General features: G+C 42.0%; 1 protein-coding gene across 2 annotated transcripts in view; it reads left to right on the top strand.

The window, feature by feature from the left end:
* Positions 1-17,307, top strand: part of PAK5 (p21 (RAC1) activated kinase 5) — a 298,952-nt gene that overhangs the window by 70,463 nt on the left and 211,182 nt on the right. The window contains exon 1 of one of the 2 annotated variants that reach the window (XM_081833215.1): positions 7,521-7,664. The exons of the other annotated variant lie outside the window; for it this stretch is intronic. The gene's annotated coding sequence lies outside the window, so the exon portion shown is untranslated. Of the gene's footprint in view, positions 1-7,520; positions 7,665-17,307 lie in introns of those variants that run through there. 2 annotated transcript variants of the gene reach the window in all.

The raw sequence follows: 17,307 nt of genomic DNA, 5'->3' as shown, positions 1-17,307 counted from the left end.
CAGATGTAGTGAAAAGAAGGGCCATATGCACCCCAATGTTCATAGCAGCAATGTCTGCAATAGCCAAACTGTGGAAAGAGCTGAGATGCCCTTCAACAGATGAATGGATAAAGAAGATGTGGTCCATATATACAATGGAATATTACTCAGCCATCAGAAAGGATGAATACCCAACTTTTACATCAACATGGATGGGACTAGAGGAGATTATGCTAAGTGAAATAAGTCAAGCAGAGAAAGTGAATTATCACATGGTTTCACTTATTTGTGGAACATAAGGAATAGCATGGAAGACATTAGGAGAAGGAAGGGAAAAATGAAGGGGGTGGAAATCGGAGAGAGAGATGAACCATGAGAGACTATGGACTCTGAGAAACAAACAGGGTTTTAGAGGGGAGGGGGGAAGGGGGATTGGTTAGCCCGGTGATGGGTATTAAGGAGGGCACGTACTGCATGGAGCACTGGGTGTTATACGAAAACAATGGATCGTGGATCACCACATCAAAAACTAATGATGTATTGTATGGTGACTAACATAACATAATAATAAAAAAAACCCTGCTATCTCCTTTGTTCTGCCTCAGGTGAATCCTTTCACTGACCGAGCCACTGGCCTCCACCAGATCGTTCCCCACATTTGGGTCCCCAGTCCCATGGGGAGACTCACCCCATTTAGATACTGCAGTTATATCCCCTATTTCATTCCCAATACTGGTGATTTGTGATTTCTCTTTGTTTTTGTCTAAATGAGTCATTGCAATCCAGGCTGATTTTAATGATCTATTTTGATTCAATTTGTATATTTTGTAATGTTTTAGTACGTCACAGAAAGGCATTATGTTTTGAAATTTTTTGAAAAGAACAACGGCTTGTTTTTAAAATATATATATTCATTATTAAAAATTTCAAGCCATTCTGAAAAATGTGGAGAAGAGAATAAATAATCAACCAAAATCTTTCCATCAGAAATATCCCTTGGTTTATAAGATTCCACAAATCTTCCTCTAGAGAGAGAAATACAAGTATAAGGTTATAATGAAAATAAACTGAAAGGTATGTTTTTTCATATATGGGTGGTACCACTCATGTTATTTTAAAACCAAATTATATTCAATCTTACTAAAATTAAATTTAAAAATAAAAGGATAAGGAACAAAAATCTTCCTGCAGTGTTTTCTAAACTTCAGAAAAAATGTTAATTTCACAGAAAAAAAGTTATTTTCATAAGAGAAGTAAGTTTCTAAACTATTCCTTTAAAGATAAGAAAAAAAGACTGTGAGGGGCACCTGGGTGGCTCAGTCGTTAAGCGTCTGCCTTCGGCTCAGGTCATGATCCCGGAGTTCTGGGATCGAGCCCCGCATCGGGCTCCCTGCTCCGCGGGAAGCCTGCTTCTCCCTCTGCCACTTCCCCTGCTTGTGTTCCCTCTCTCACTGTGTCTCTCTGTCAAATAAATAAATAAAAATTTAAAAAAAAAAGAAAAAAAGACTGTGAAAGAGCACAGTGAGATTAGAGGTGGGTTTTTGTAAGATATAAATATATATATATCAGTTATATATGCAGCATATGTAACTATGTGCTTCAATATTTATAATATCCATTGACTTTTTGTTGAGGAAAATGTACTTAACCTCCTCATAACTCCCCTCTATCTATCCCCTCTATCTCCCCTCTATCTGTATTTAGTAAATTACACAAAAACATTTATATTGCCAAGGTTTGTAATATTTGTTCTTTTTTAAAGCTCCCAAACATAGTTTTTAGTCTCAGATTTATTTAAAAACAGATATAATTGTCATCATCACATTTGACCATGACCTCACCATTCTTAAGATTTGTTTTTTAAATTTATCTCTTGGTTGAGTCAATGTCATGGTCAAGTAGAATTTGTTTTTAAAGGTTTAAATGTGCTATATATCTTGATTTGTTGTTTGAGAACAATTAACTGCTGTCTCGAAAAGCTGAAGAACAGCCTGGTTAGGCAAAATAGTCATCCTTGGGTCATTGTTTCTTTCACTCAGAACATTCCTCCAGGCATTTTATGATGCTGCGAAGCAATCTAAATGTAGCCTGATTTCCTTTTTCTTGTATGAAAATTGCCTTTTCTGCCTGGATGCACCAAAGATTATTTGTCTTTGAAATTCGATACCTTCACCAGAGTATATTTCAACTGTGTCCTTTTGTTCAGAAGATTTAAGATTCTATTTCAAGAAATTAGCTTCTATCATATCTTTGATTAATTTTTCTATTCTATTTTATTCTGCCTTTTTTTTTTTTTTTTTACAGCACAGGTTGTAAAAAGTGGTTGGTATGCTGGTAAATGACAACAGATAAACAAAAACTTCTGATATGTATTGTTTGTCGATTTATATGCTGTAAAAACTCCCACAATGGTTGATTTCAAGCTATCAATGTTGTTACCAAAAATGGAGTTAGGAGTTCTTGCAAGCTGGTGCAAGCCTTTTTGTGTACATGTGTTGGATCTCCTTTGTTTGACTTCCATATAATTTTCCTATGATTGGTTTTATACTTTTTGTGTTTGTGTGTATGTGGTAGCTAAGTTCTATCACTGGGTTTCAGTTGTGTTTATTCTCATTTCCTATTCTTTTACTTTTTGAGTTGTTTAATGACTTCTCCCCCCTCCCCCCCGCCTCCCCCCGCACGCCAAAACTCTGCCAGGGTCCCTTTCATTTCTGGTCATATTGTTTCTTCTTTAAATCCTTGTATTTCTTTAAAAAATTTTTTTTGTCAGATCATATAATCTTTAACTTTTTAGAACTTTGGAGAAATTTTTATCTGATTTTTGTTCTGTTTCCTGGGGGTAATTCTCCTTCAGGTGAATTTTTCTCTTATGCTTTTTGTTTATGTTCCTTGAAACATTCATTTCCACCCCTTGTTGTGTCCCTCCTCTGTTATCTGAGCAAGTGTCCTGTTTCTTTCTGGAGTCTATGCTGGTTCCTTTATAATTGTGATGAATCTTTGAGGGATTCTAGCTATTTGCTGATGAATAGCATGGCTGAGGGGGGAAGTAAGCTGGGGTATTCTGAACCTTGACTCCACAGTGTGGTCTTAAACATCCCTCTCAAACAATCTACCAAGTTCTCAATCCCTCATATGCATCTTTTCAGTTTTTTTGTGTTAATAAGGTTGGTTGGGATTAGTTTCTCATGAAATATTCACCAGTAGGCTTTATTATATTGAAAAATACACACTTCTAGTTATTATTTAACTGCTCTCTCCCCCCTCAAAAATTAAAAAGCACGAATACAGATTCTGACAGTGGATAAAATCATGTCTTAAATGTTAGGGAATGAGGGGCGCCTGGGTGGCTGGCTCAGTCATTAAGCATCTGCCTTCGGCTCAGGTCATGATCCCAGTGTCCTGGGATCGAGCCCCACATTGGGCTCCCTGCTTGGCTGGAAGCCTGCTTCTCCCTCTCCCACTCCCCCTGCTTGTGTTCCCTCTCTCGCTGTCTCTCTCTATGTCAAATAAATAAAATCTTTAAAAAAAAAATTAAAAAGCACAAATACAGATTCTGACAGTGGATAAAATCATGTCTTAAATGTTAGGGAATGAGGGGCACCTGGGTGGCTCAGTTATTAAGTGCCTGCTTTTGGCTCAGGTCATGGTCCAGGGTCCTGGGATTGAGCCCCACGTCGGGTTCCCTGCTGGGCGGGAAGCCTGCTTCTCCCTCTCCCACTCCCCCTGCTTGTGTTCCCTCTCTTGCTGTGTCTCTGTCAAATAAATTAAAAAAAAATCTTTAAAAAAAAATGTTAGGGAATGAATACATATCAACTCAAGAGATCATAATTAATCATTTCACATACAAAAAAATGTATGGAGCCAGATAATTAAATAGAAAATATACTCCTGGGGGGCCTGGATGGCTCAGTCAATTAAGCGACAGACTCTTGATTTCAGCTCATGGCAAGATCTCATGGGTCTTGGGATCAAGCCTGGAGTTGGGCTCTGTGCTCTGGGGGGAGTCTACTTGAGATTCTCTCCCTCTCCCTCTCCCTCTGCCCCTCCCCCTGCTCACATGTGCTCTCCCTCTCTCTCTCTCTAAAATAAATAAATAAATCATTTAAAAAAAGAGAGGGAGAGAAAGAAAATGTATTCTTTTTAGTTTGTAAACTCAGGAGGTTCCTGGGTGAAATCTGAAACTGGTCCCCACACACGGAGCGCAAGGAGAGAATGAAGAAAGACCACTCCAGATTGGTAGCTAGCAATTTTAATAAGCAAGGGAATTTACATGTGAGGCTTGTCTTAGGTGGTGCAAGATAAGATCTCCACACCTACCCACCAGAATCTTAGAAGTTTACAGAGGCCTTAATTGGGTTAAGTCACGTATTCAGCAGGTGAACCCAACAATACATTACCCTCTAAGGTTATGTCCTTGAAACTGGCTCCTATGGGAATGGTGGGGCCGAATGTACATTCTAAGGACAGGGGAGGGGGCAAGGAGTCTCTGATTGCCCAGGTCCAGATTGTGGGTCAACCAAAAGTCACATCCTCTCAATGACTGCCTTCAACAACTCCCAATTGCTGATTATAGGTTATTTTCCAAATTTTAAATCTCTGAGCCATGGAAAAATTCTATTATTTAAAAATAAAGTTTTTGAATCCCTCTGACAAATCGGTGCAGGCCTACTTTGTGTATTCAAAAGTGCTGTATTCGATCAATCTATTAGTGTGGTGGACAAAGTGATGTTCTACCCAGATCCCTCTTAGGTGAAGGACCTGTTACCCCAGCTGCAGGGACTACTGCTGGCAGATGGCCTTCAGCTGTTCTCTTCTTCAGGCACTGCCTCAACTTCAGAGAGCTGCTTTGTTTTCAAGTTCATGCCCATTCCAATACAGCCAAATGATTAATGTTCATATATAAAGGACTGGACAGCTCAAACCAACTCTTGACAACTCTGAAGGGTCATCCTAGCTCCAGAGTTCCCTAGAGGGCTGGCCAAGACTCATTGGCCTGCATCATAACTTGACTTCTACCTCTGTACACTCCTGCTTCCTGTACTTCCCACCCACACCTGTTGGTCCTTAATCAACACCCTGCCTGCTAAACTCTCAAGAAATGATATTATATAAAAAGAAACCCCCAGGCCTTAATGCAATGCAGTATGTCCAGAAATAGTATTATTATTCATTTATAAAGTTTACCTTGCATAACTCCTTAATGAATTTGAGACAACTATCAATAATCATAATATTCAAGGGGCGCCTGGAGGCGTGGGATCGAGTCCCGCATCAGGCTCTCTGCTCGGCAGGGAGTCTGCTTCTCCCTCTGACCCTCCTCCCTCTCATGCTCTCTGTCTCTCATTCTCTCTCTCAAATAAATAAATAAAATCTTTAAAAAAAATCATAATATTCAATTGTTGAAACAACCACACAAATGTAAGCTTTAACAGGTAAGACTTTTTTCCTGTGATTAAAGTTCAGTATTTCAAAGCAAAATTCTAATTGATAGCAATCACAAATAATACCTCTATGAAAATAGTTTCTAGCTCTTGTATCTGTGCAAGCACACATACAAGAAGGTCAAAAATAGAAAATACTTATGTAAATAATGGTGGGAGTGGGGGTGGTGGGTGTATAGTTAGGCCTATGTGTGTGGCTTAGAGAGTTAAGAGGAAGACTTAGAGACTCCTATTCCTTTAAACAGAAAAACAAGGCATGATATACCAGGACATATTTCTCCTTTGTACATAGGAGTATTGAAGAAGAAAAGTAATTACACATTTATCCTATGGTTCCTTTTTTTTTTTTTTAAGATTTTATTTATTTTTTAACAGAGAGAGACAGTGAGAGAAGGAACACAAGCAGGGGGAGTGGGAGAGGGAGAAGCAGGCTTCCAGCCAAGCAGGGAGCCTGATGTGGGACTCGATCCCAGGACCCTGGGATCATGACCTGAGCCGAAGGCAGACGCTTAACGACTAAGCCACCCAGGGGCCCTATGGTTCCTGTTTTGATACCACAGCTATTGGTACTGAATTGAGGGTACTGAATGAATGGAAAACAAGCAAGAGAGAAATGATAAATACTGTACCATTAACTATAAAACTGTTTAGAGTTGAGTATAATAGGGTACATAGATACAAACCCTTCTTTTTAATCTGCTATGCAGTAATGGAATCAGATACCATATCAGTAGCTCATGAAAATATTGTTGGGGCAGCTAAGGACAGACAAGGGTAGAACTTTATTTCCAAGGTTGGAAACTCATGACTGGTTTTGCGAATGTTTCTCTCTCACTCTGGCATGGACAGTGAATATTCTTGACAATGCGTGGAGCCTTCAGAAGTTGGGAAGGGAGTGGACAACTAGGGGATTTAATATGAACCACAAGATATCATTGCAAGCTTCAGCCCAAACATCACTCATCAGAAAGCCCTGTCATCTCTTGGTATATAAACGTCCTCCTCTTGTCACAATCTGTCAGTCTTCTTCATTGGGCAAGCCCAGCCTTACCGTGGCGTGTATAATAAATTCGGCACTTGGATGCCCGGTCTGAGTTTTTGTCCCAGCTCAGGAAAGGCAGGGGACAGCCAAGGGAGACTGGTTCAGACTTGAGGTGAGCAACTCAAGCAGCAACTAGTTTGCTAGCCAACTAGCAAAATGAGCATGGAGAAGTCCAGGAACCCATTGTTCCCCTAAGCCTCAAATTCTAAGTCAGAAAGTCGCTAGTTTGTGCTGGGTGCTCAGAGCCCAGCCCTAGTGTGATTTCTTCCAGGGCTGCACAGCAACCCAGTTGTGTGTGTGTGTGTGTGTGTGTGTGTGTTGGGGAGGGGGGGGAACTTTCCCTTACTAGCCACCGCACCATCTGTACGCAGGAGGCGCCTCTGTGGATGCCACAGACCATTTCTGGGCTGGTTTATTGAAGGATGGCCACACAGAGGTCATAGAGGGGTGTTCTCTAGATTCTTCCTACTCAGTGTGGTCAGAGGACCATCGGCAACAACATCACCTGGGGGCTTGTTTAGCTTGTAGAATCTGAGGCACCTGGATTTGCATTTTAATCCTATGACACACTGAAGTTTGAGAAGCACGGGTCCAGGTGGCAGCAAGGAGGTTAGCGGAAGGATCTGCTTCTCAGCCCCGCCTCCCCCCGCCTCTATGCTCTCCTCTTTAGCAAAGCTCAGCCCCGCATTGGTCCTGCACAAAATTTCTGCGAACCCCCAGTGTGTGCGGAGGGGGCGTGCAGGAGCTGCCCGGCGCGGGGATACGGCGACTGGGTGACTGGATTGGCAAGGGGCTGCCTTCTCCGGCTCGGGGCTCCGCAGAGTGGAGACACTCCCCCGACCCTCCCCCGCGGCCGCCCCCCCCCCCCCCCGCAGCTGCTACTGCCTGCCTCCCGCCGGCTGCCGCGAAAACCCGGAACAGCTGCGTGCGCTCGTGGAAAGTCCTCCTAGGGGCGAAGCCGGGCAGCTGGGCATGCTCAGTAGCTGGGGGAGGCTTGGGTGGAGAGTAGAAAGCCGCGGCTCTGCCTCCCACCCCCTCCCTCTGGCCCCCGCCCCCATTGCCCCTACCCAGCCCGTAGTAGTTGCCCGGCGTGCGCCCGCCGAGCGCCCGCCCAGACCGGGAACATGGCGCTCTGAGCGATGTAGCCGCGGCGGAGGAGAAGCGGAGGAGGCGCTGCCGCTGCGCTGACAGCCAGCCACCAGGTAGGCAGGCGTGCCTGGCTGGGCTGCCTGGGTGGGTAGCGGCGCAGGGAGGGGCGCTTGCGTGGATGAGCACGGCTCGGACCCCGGGCATCTCGCTTTGCCGGCAGAGGATGCGAAGCGGGCATCTGACAGCGCGCGGTTGTGCATCGCCTAGGAGATGCCAGAGGCTGGGGACCGGCGGGCTGCAGGGCAGGGATCCGGGGACCGCCCCCACCCCCCATGCGCTGCCATCCAGCTTGGGCTCTCTGCGGGTCAAATAAAGGATAGTTCCTTTCTGCCGGGCGAGAGGGCGCGGGGGAGACCCCCGGATACCAGTTCTGGGAGTGCGCTGGTCTCCCGGACCGCTAGCAAGCCCCGCACCGGTTCTTTGTGTATACAGCCGCGCACGCCCAGGGGGGTGCCAGGGTGCCTGTTTCTCCCCAGGTGTGTGGCACATATTGCCAGGGCAGGATTTCCGTATGGTTTTTGTCTCTTGGCAGGTGTGGACTGGAAGATGTAATAGCTGAGCCTTATGGGGCTGTGTTTTCCTTTGTTACTTGCGTGTGTGTGTGTGTGTGTGTATGTATGTGTGAATGTGTGTGTGTGTGTGTATGCGCGCGCGCGCTTGGTGGGTTGTAATGGAGAGAGAGAACTTCTCCTGGGCACGGGTGTGGGCAGAGCGTGGAAGAGGATCTCGGTTCCAAACTCTTGTCAAAATCGCGTGTGATGTCGGCCTCCTGGAGGGTAAACTTGAAAAGTCTGGAGATCATCTGTGCCCGGTTTGGAGGAGAAGCGTGTTTGCCCTTCTCGAACCCATGTGTGTGTAGATGGAGGTTTAAACATAGGACGCTAGTTATTCAACATTAGATATCAGTTAAGGGAATTTGAAGCATTGGGGCTGCCTGTGGTGGTTTTTTTTTTTTTTTTTTTTGTCAAATTAATAGAGAAGTTGGCAGTAAGCCAGGGGCAAGTGTCATCTTTAATAGCTGGTGACAGGTTGGGAGGCTAAATACACTTTGGGGGGAAATTGGGAAACCTTGCACAGGGTTCTACCAAGAAATAGCCATCGGGTCTTAGGTAACTCACAAAATCTCTCAGCACCTCCCTTGTCTCTTCTGGAGTTTGGTGGTATGTAGACACAATCTCTCTTACCTGAGTCCAGATGGACAAGACACTCTTGAAAGACCCCTCCTACACTAGAATTCTATGAAACTGGCACCCCAGAATAACAGTTCTGCCACCTTAAATTTTGTATCTGTTATATTCACAACTCACTGAGTTAAGGAAGGGAGATAAATTTAGAATATGCTTTTATTTTTTACTTTAGAATTTAAAGGATGGACATCTGTGACCATGAAGTTTAGAGACACTTTCCTCCATACTTGGAGTATCTATTCTTATGGTCTCCTTAGGTGGTAAGAATGAGTCAGTATCATCAAAATGAAATGGGGGAGTGCTTGAGGAAAATGCATTTAAGTAAATTAAAGTCATAAATGTCCAATCTGATGGTAATACCTTGACTTGGAATACATATGTGCAAAGCAGAAGCACTGCTAATGGAAGCAATAGAGTTGTTGGCAAGTTTATTGATAGTATTGGTCTTAAATAAGATTTTTGTGTTCCTCTGGGAAGGGGTAAAGATTGATTATACTAGGTGCCTGCAACTCGGTATTCTGCTAATAAATGTGAGTGTTAATGGCAGGCATTGAAAACACAGTTTGGCAGCGCCTCTCCTTTGTCAGAGTTTGCTTCAACGCTGCAGGTGTGAGAGGCGGGTGTTAGGGGCGTGGTATCTTGGTGATGAGACAGCGGAGTTTGGGCTCTGACTCCTCCATTCTTAGCTTTGTGATCTTGGGCAAGCTATTTAACTTCTCGGAGTCTCCGCTTCCTCCCCTGTAATACAATCCTGGGGACAGAGAGACTTACCTAAATGGGTAGGTGTGTGGATTACTCATAAACCACCAGGAAAATGGTGGTGACCCTTAGAAGAGGAAGGGAAATGGATATTTATTTACCCTATACTGTATTCCCTGTGTTAATGCTAGTCAGCCCCAAACAAGTGATCTAACTCTCCAACTGTTAGTTTCCTAGAGCTGCCATAACAAATTGCCAAAAACCAGGTAGCTCAAAACAAAATTTATTCTCTAGTGTTCTGGAGGCCGGAGCTCCATAATCAGGGTGTAGACAAGGCCCTGCTCCCTCTGAAGCCTCTCAGGGAGGATCCTTTCTTGCCCTTTTCCAGCATGTGGTGGCCCCAGGTGTTCCTTGGCTTGTGGCAACATAGCTCCAATTCCAGCCTCCCTCTTCACATGGCTAAGTTCCCCCTTCTTATAAGGATACTATTCAGATTGAATTTAGGGTCCATTGTAATTCAGTATGACCTCATCTTGATTATATCTGCAAAGATCCTGTTTCCAAATAAGGTCACATTTATAGGTTCTGGTTAGGCATGAATTTTGGGAGGACGCTATTCAGCCCAGTATGTCAACATGCCTGTGATCTGTGTTTAATGGCCTGATTATTTCAGCATATGAATTAGAGTAGAGTATTATGTGTTTGGAAAAGACTTTCAAGGTTATTTAATCCAGCTAACATATTTGATGTTTCCCAACCATGGTAAGGAAGAGCAGCATTCACAGGTACTAGACAAATATCACTTATCTGGAAACCCAGCTGATCCAGGATCTCCGTCTCCTACAGGTGACCTACCTGACATACCCTATCCCAATGGGGTTCGTTAATGTTGCCTCCTCTCTTTCTACCCCACTGACACAATGCAAACAACATAAAATCAAATTGAACAAGAAAAATGACAAGAGCAACAAAAACACCCCAATCGTAATACCTTTCCAATCTTTCTTAGCTTGGTAAATAGCCCCACTGTCCATGGTGTTGCTTTAGCCAGACTCGAGAATCGTCTTTGACACCTTCATTCCCTGTGCCCTCTATATCCCAAATCACCCCAAAGTTACATAAATTTGGTCTTTTACATATATCTATTGACAGATTCTTCTTTCTATCCCTACCACCACACCATCAAACCTCAAGTCATCATCTCTCTCCTGGATCACTAGCATTACTTTCTAGCAAGACCCCTGGCTCCTTGCTTGGTCCCTCCAATCATTCTTCTAGAGCAGATAAGATTGTGTCAGTTTCTTGCATAAAATGCATTCACATACTTGGGATGGGTTCCAGAGACTGTCTGAGCCTTGGGTACTTAGCCAGCCTTATCTTGGGCATCCCCTCTTGCTACTGTTAACACTGACCTCCTCTCTGTTGAGTATCCCAAGCACTTCCCCTAATACTTTGCCAATACAAACTGTACTCATCCTTCGGGCCTCCTTGGTCTTTCTTCCCCAGCAGCCCCATTCTCCTTATCACCCTTCTAATTTTCTTCCATAGCACTTACCTCAATTTGCAATTTCCTATTTATTTGTTTGACTGTTTAATGTCTGTAAACTCTACTGGCCATTTGTTTTGTGTCTTGCATGTAGAAGATGTTCAATATTGGCGAATGAGTGAAGGAATGAATACTCTTACAGCATTTTTCTGTGCCAACTTAAAGATCTGATTTTTTAGAAACTTTTTTTTTACTAACTTGTATAAAAAGAGCAATTGAGAAACTCATTCTGATTTCAAAAGAGGAGTATTCTTGGCTTTAACAAATGCATCTTCTAAGAATTGGTTTTAAGCAAGCAGTTAAGAATTGAGTCAAAATATTTTCTAGCAACTGATGTTTTTGTAAAAACACATCAGTCAGTCAACAAACATTTCACAAATGCCTATTGGACATTTATATTTGCCATGGTAGGCCTTAGGGGGACAATGGGGAACTAGACTTTTAGCCTTCTAGAGATTAATAATAAATAATAATGTGCAGTAATAACATTTATCGTGCTTCTGTTATAACCAGCTTCTCCTCAGTCCCTATCCCGACTCATTACTAGAGATAGTCCTCCAGTCTTTCCCAGTAACACAGAACCCAAATCAGATGCACGATAAATACTTCATGAATTAATAATTAGTAGATACTATTATCCTTATCTTTAAAAATAGGAAACTTGGGCTTATCTGTGGAAAAAGGAATCTGCTCCTATACAGAAGAGCATGCAATTGTTTTTTGACTATATCCAGGTGCGCCCTGTTCTACTTTAAAAAGTCATTCTGCCTACTGTCTCTGGGGTTAAAATACGAGACAAACTGCTCTTTATACAAGAGCAAGTTCCTGGTGTGTTTCTTTGTCTTTCACAGTTGTCAAAATTCTTAATCAGCTGTTGAATTGTTTTTATTTGTCTTATTTAATCCAAGTGAGAAGTGACTGCATGTCTCGTTCAGGGCACTTCTGGGTAGTTTTGAAAAGCAAGACTGAGTACCCTGGGAAAAAGAATGTGGTTCAATGCAGGACTACAAAGTTAAATTTTGGATTTCTAGGATGGCCTCAATATCATGTAATCTTATTTCATGAAAAGTGCTTTTATAAAAAAATATTTAATGCGTATTTTTAAGTATAACTTTTCACCTAAGTAACAAAATATCGGACATTGTGTCTTGATTTTGTGTAAAAGTGATACACAACTGAGTCAACTAAAACGTAAAGAAACTTCTGTTTCAGTAAGATGGTTAGTTATAAAATTCATGTTTAAAAATTAGTGGCTACACCAAAATGCCAGTGTTCACCGACTACAAAATAAAATAGAGAAGGATTTTGTTCCTAAATCTACAAAAATATAAACTTAAGAAAAATAGGAAATGTATGTAAAATACTTGGGAATAATAAGCATCTAAAGACTTGTTTAGAAAGCTGTAAAATTTTACTCAAACACATAAAATAAGAAATGAACAAATGAAAACATACTATTCTTAGGGTAGAAAGATATGAAGTAGTTACTCTTCCACAATCAGTCACACAGTTTTATTGCTTTGGGATTTGGGGAAACTTGATGAAATGATTCTAACATCAATCCACAAGAATACTACAGGACTCTAGTCAAGAAGATTTTGCTAAAGAACATGTGGCGGCGGGTTACCCTTATAGAAATAAAAATCTGGTCATTGAATGACATTGTAGACGTGTAGTTCTGGTGGAGGAATCAATAGATAGCTCACTGGAATAGAGTAGCCTGAAAACAGGCTCAGGTAGTTTTGGGAAACAGAAGCATTCTGAAACAGTGAGAAGTATTAGACAAAACCAAGGCACCATGCCAAGTAGGTAGAAAACCTTCAACTAAGAACCTCTGTTTACACGATTCACTAAATTCCAAACATATTGGAAAGTTGATCTGGCAGGTGAGAAACAAAGCCAGAAGAAAATACTTAGGAATTAATGCAAAGAATGGCAGAGCAGAAGATAGCTTTGAATATATTTTAAACTTTCGTATGCAAAAATATACAGTTTAAAGCAGAAAATAATCATGGAGAAAAATACAGCAAGCATGACAGAACAGTTAATAGAATAATTGCACTGAAGAACTCTTGCATATCAGTAAGTAGAAAATAACACCCCAATAGAATTGTCCAATTATCTGAAGAAATGATTTGAAAGGATGAAATAAAAAGGCTAATTCACATATTTAATAAATAATTCTTACTATTAACCACAGAAATGCAAATGCAGACAAAAATGAGATGCCATGTTTCATGTATTAAACAAGCAATATGTATGCATATATGTATATATATATAAATAGAAATACTCAGTACCAGGAGGGATGCAGTGAGAAGGACATTTTCATTACTGCTGGTGGGATAATCACATGATACAATCTTCTTGGAGGACAGTTTTAAAAGCCTTTGACAAATATTTTCAAAGTTCATATTATTTGACACAATCATTTCTCTGGCTTTTAATTTTAATTTTAGTCTCTGCTGAGGAATTAGATGCAGGCAAAAACAATAGAAAAAATTACCCTTTAAAACTAAAAATTGGGGGGCTCATTAAAGGTATTTTAAGGTCCCTAAATAATAGAAAATTATGGAGATATTAAAAGTGATCATTTCAAAGATTATGTAATGATGTGGAACAACTTCATTTTAAGTAGAAATAAGCCAGTCCGCAATGATGTGTGTTTCATGAGATGGAAATATCCTATAGGTACGTAAAAGCTGGAACAAAAACAAAGTTAGGCCATGTCTGGATGGTAGAATTATGGCTTTGCTTTTATCTTTTTTATACCTTTCCATATCAAGAAAAAAAATTAGTCAATAGCACTGTCTTATGAATCAGAAAAACCATTATTTTACAAAAATGGTAGTGTTACACATTCAGGTTATAATCATTTATGTAACACACATTCATTGATTATCTCTGTGTCAGGAGCTCTGCCAAGTGTATCAGCAATGACTCTTAGTTTGCATGCAAATGAAAGAAACTGTCTAACTTGAGCAAAAAGAATTTACTAGAAGGTTATCAGATAGCTAAGAGAATTGCCATGAATGGGGAAGGGGGAGCACAGGGCAAAAACAAACAAACAAAAAACAGAACAATGACCAAAAAACAGGCTTGCAAGCAAACCAGAATCTAGTCAGCTCCAGGCTCTAAATATCAGGTGCTTAGAGAAACAGGCTCCAGCCAAGAATAGGCTGCTCAGGGCTAGGCCACGGTCTGCTGGTAGTTATACCTGGACTTGCCCTCCACCCCCCTCCTCCCCACTCAGCCCCCTGGGCATCAGGGAGGGGAGGGCACCTAGATTAGCAGGCCCACTGCCCCCTTTACTAACAAAGAAACAAGAAAGATGGGTGATACACAACCAAAACCAAACCAACACAAAAAAGACAGAATTAAAATGCCCATTACCCCAGGACTTGGAGGCCAGTGGGGTTGAACAGCAGCCAGCTCCCCTTCTCCTCAGAGAACATCTGAGCTGTAGAATCACAGCTCCTACAAGGTTCAGGACACTGTGTGCGTGCTGGTCCCTCACCCAGGAGATGCTGTTTTTGCCCAGGGTCAGCAGTGATGGGCTTTTCAGACCTGATCTTTGTGGATGGGCAGGAGTTTTTAGGGGAGGTCCCATTCTCCAGTGAGATAAGAACCAGTGGGAAGGATTATCCAAAAACAGTTTCTCAGAAGCAAGAGGTATAGTTTGGAAATGGACGGGGGCATCAACACAAGTCTAAGCCTGTTTTATATTTAGCAAGTCCTGTAGTAAGGTTTGAGTTTGGTCCACCATGAATAACTGTGGTCTCCGTTCAAGTAGCTTGGTACATAATACCAAACATCCATAGGTAAGTTGGTATTCTTCCCACGGTTCTTGTCATAAACAGGAAATGTCTGTGGCTATCCGGGTACTTTCATGCTCAGGTTCATGTTGCTTTTATAATTATTTATAAACTTTTCCCTGAGGAAAGACTTGCAAATGGAAGGGAAAAAAGGAAATTGTTCTTCAGTTGCACTAATAATAGGACTGAGAAAATCTTAAATTACTAGGAGGGTTCACCCCCCCACCCTCCCCCCGCCGCCGGGTATTGCCCTGCAAAGAGCTCAGCTGCTCTGTCCCCCAACCTCTTCGTACCTGCATAGCCACACCCCTCTGTACCAATCAAAGAGCCCATGTGCCGCCTTTTCACCTCTGCGCTGTGCTGTGCATACCCAGGTCTTGGATTTCCCTGCTCAAAAGGCTCCTGGGCCCGAGGGTGGCTGAGGAAAGACTGTTCGTGGGAAGTGAGGCTGGAGCTGGGACAGGAGGATATTGTAGTCCACGCACAGGTGCTGGAGGTTAGGGTAGAAAGAGCAAGGGGACCAGGCAGGAGGCTGGTGCTCCTTGCTTGGCTGGGTTCTGGAACTCAAGAAATCTGAATTTAGACTTGTCTTCTAGGTTGCTATGAAGGCGTATTTGTCAAGCTAGGCAGATAGAACATGTTTAACAATTTTTAGCTTGTTTTATCATATTTAAATGTATAATAATTAAGACTCCATTTGTGCTTTTGCCCCCTCAAATGTTAGGCTTGGGCCTGCTCAGTTAAATCTTTTAGAATGGTGATACTCAGTTGTACACACAACACACACACACACACACACACACACGCAATTAGCTACTTGTGCAACAACAATACAGATCAGAGGAAAAGCAGATTGCACTCCTACAATAATAGCTAACATACTGAACAAGATGCATTAAATCCTCATCCCAGTATTTTACCTGTATATCTTAATTAATCTTCAGAAGAGCGCTCGCTATAGGTCATTCAAGGCAAACTACCCTGCAGTTAGGTAGGGTAATGAAGAGGAGTCAAACTCTGGCTCCCCATCGAAATCCGATGTCAGTAGATAAGAAAAGTTTTGTTTGAAGTCCTTGAACCTTCAATAATGTACAAAGCACTGGATTAATCAACCCATTCTGACTCTCCAATCCTCTGATTCAGCATTTCTGTTCATGCAAATTTCCCCGTGAAAAGGGAAAGTAAATGCATTGATGGCCTTGCTGTGTTCAGTATTATGATTAACCGAATGATCAAAAGCAAAAATCAATATCTGGTTGCTTGTATAAGAAACACATTTGATTTACATTTTAAAACCGATGTCAGGAGATTTCCCTTTGCCCGTTTTCAGGGGAATTGCCACTTAGGTCATTGATGAAAGTAAATTAGCAGTGAAGAGTACCTTTATTTTTCCTATAAAGCGCTGGTTCACAATCCCAAGCATCCATTTCCCTACTGTCCAACTGAATCAAGAAGCCTTTATCCAAGCGTTGTTTCCATCACTCCTTTAATAAGTTAGAGAAGGAGGGAGGGAGGATGGGCATGAGCTCACTCACTCACACCTTCAGTCCCAAATATAAATTCTATGACAGAGTCAACAATTGTTAGCTTCACTTTTCAAATTCAAGGTTGACATACTATTTAAGAAACTCTTTAGCTGTTTTCTGGATGGAATTTGACCCCTTTGCTTCTAAGGATGACCGTTTGAGTCATGCAAATAGATACTTGTATAACACACTGATTTTTCAAACTAAGTTGTTCTTAACCGTCAGCTGAGTTGCCCACCTGCCTAATTTAGTTGCACTGCAATTTACTGACCCAGGAAAAGAACTTCCTAGCAGTGAAGACTAGAAAACTTCATTTGTTTAAAAGATTCTTCCCCCAAAGTAGAGACCGTTGCTACGTGGGTATGATTTAATCTCTAAAAATATAAACAGTGATGGGGGGATTGGTGGTTAAAGGAAAAAAAGTTCTTAAACTGTAGAGTTTTCTTTTTTGTCTAGGCTTCAGAGACATGGAAACAAATAACAAAAGGAAATTTCCAATAGTATTTGAGTAACAGCCATTAGTGACTTGAGTTAAATAGTAGTTTGTTTTACCCCCTCATTTCCAAGGAGTCCCTAAATCTCATCTACTTTCTCGCTTATGCCCTATCCCTGTCCCCATCACCACTTCCATAGAATCTCTCAATTAGACCTTGTGTCAGCCTCTTTGTTCTGTCTTCATTCCCACCTCAAAAGTAACATTGGAGGTACTGCGGGTCTCCTTGCAAGAGGCGGCAGCTCCAGAGCAGAGTACCAACTGCGGCGGTCGGCGTCATGGCAGGGCAGGCGTTTAGAAAGTTTCTTCCCCTCTTTGACCGAGTTTTAGTTGAAAGGAGCGCAGCTGAAACTGTAACCAAAGGAGGTATTATGCTTCCAGAAAAATCTCAAGGAAAAGTGTTGCAAGCAACAGTAGTAGCTGTTGGATC

The sequence above is a fragment of the Leptonychotes weddellii genome, chromosome 10 (genome assembly GCF_054177405.1).
Source record: "Leptonychotes weddellii isolate Sample4059 chromosome 10, ASM5417740v2, whole genome shotgun sequence".
NCBI classification, from domain to species: domain Eukaryota; kingdom Metazoa; phylum Chordata; class Mammalia; order Carnivora; family Phocidae; genus Leptonychotes; species Leptonychotes weddellii.
The sequence above is the reverse complement of the archived record's forward strand: the minus strand, read 5'-3'. Positions and strand labels throughout refer to the sequence as shown.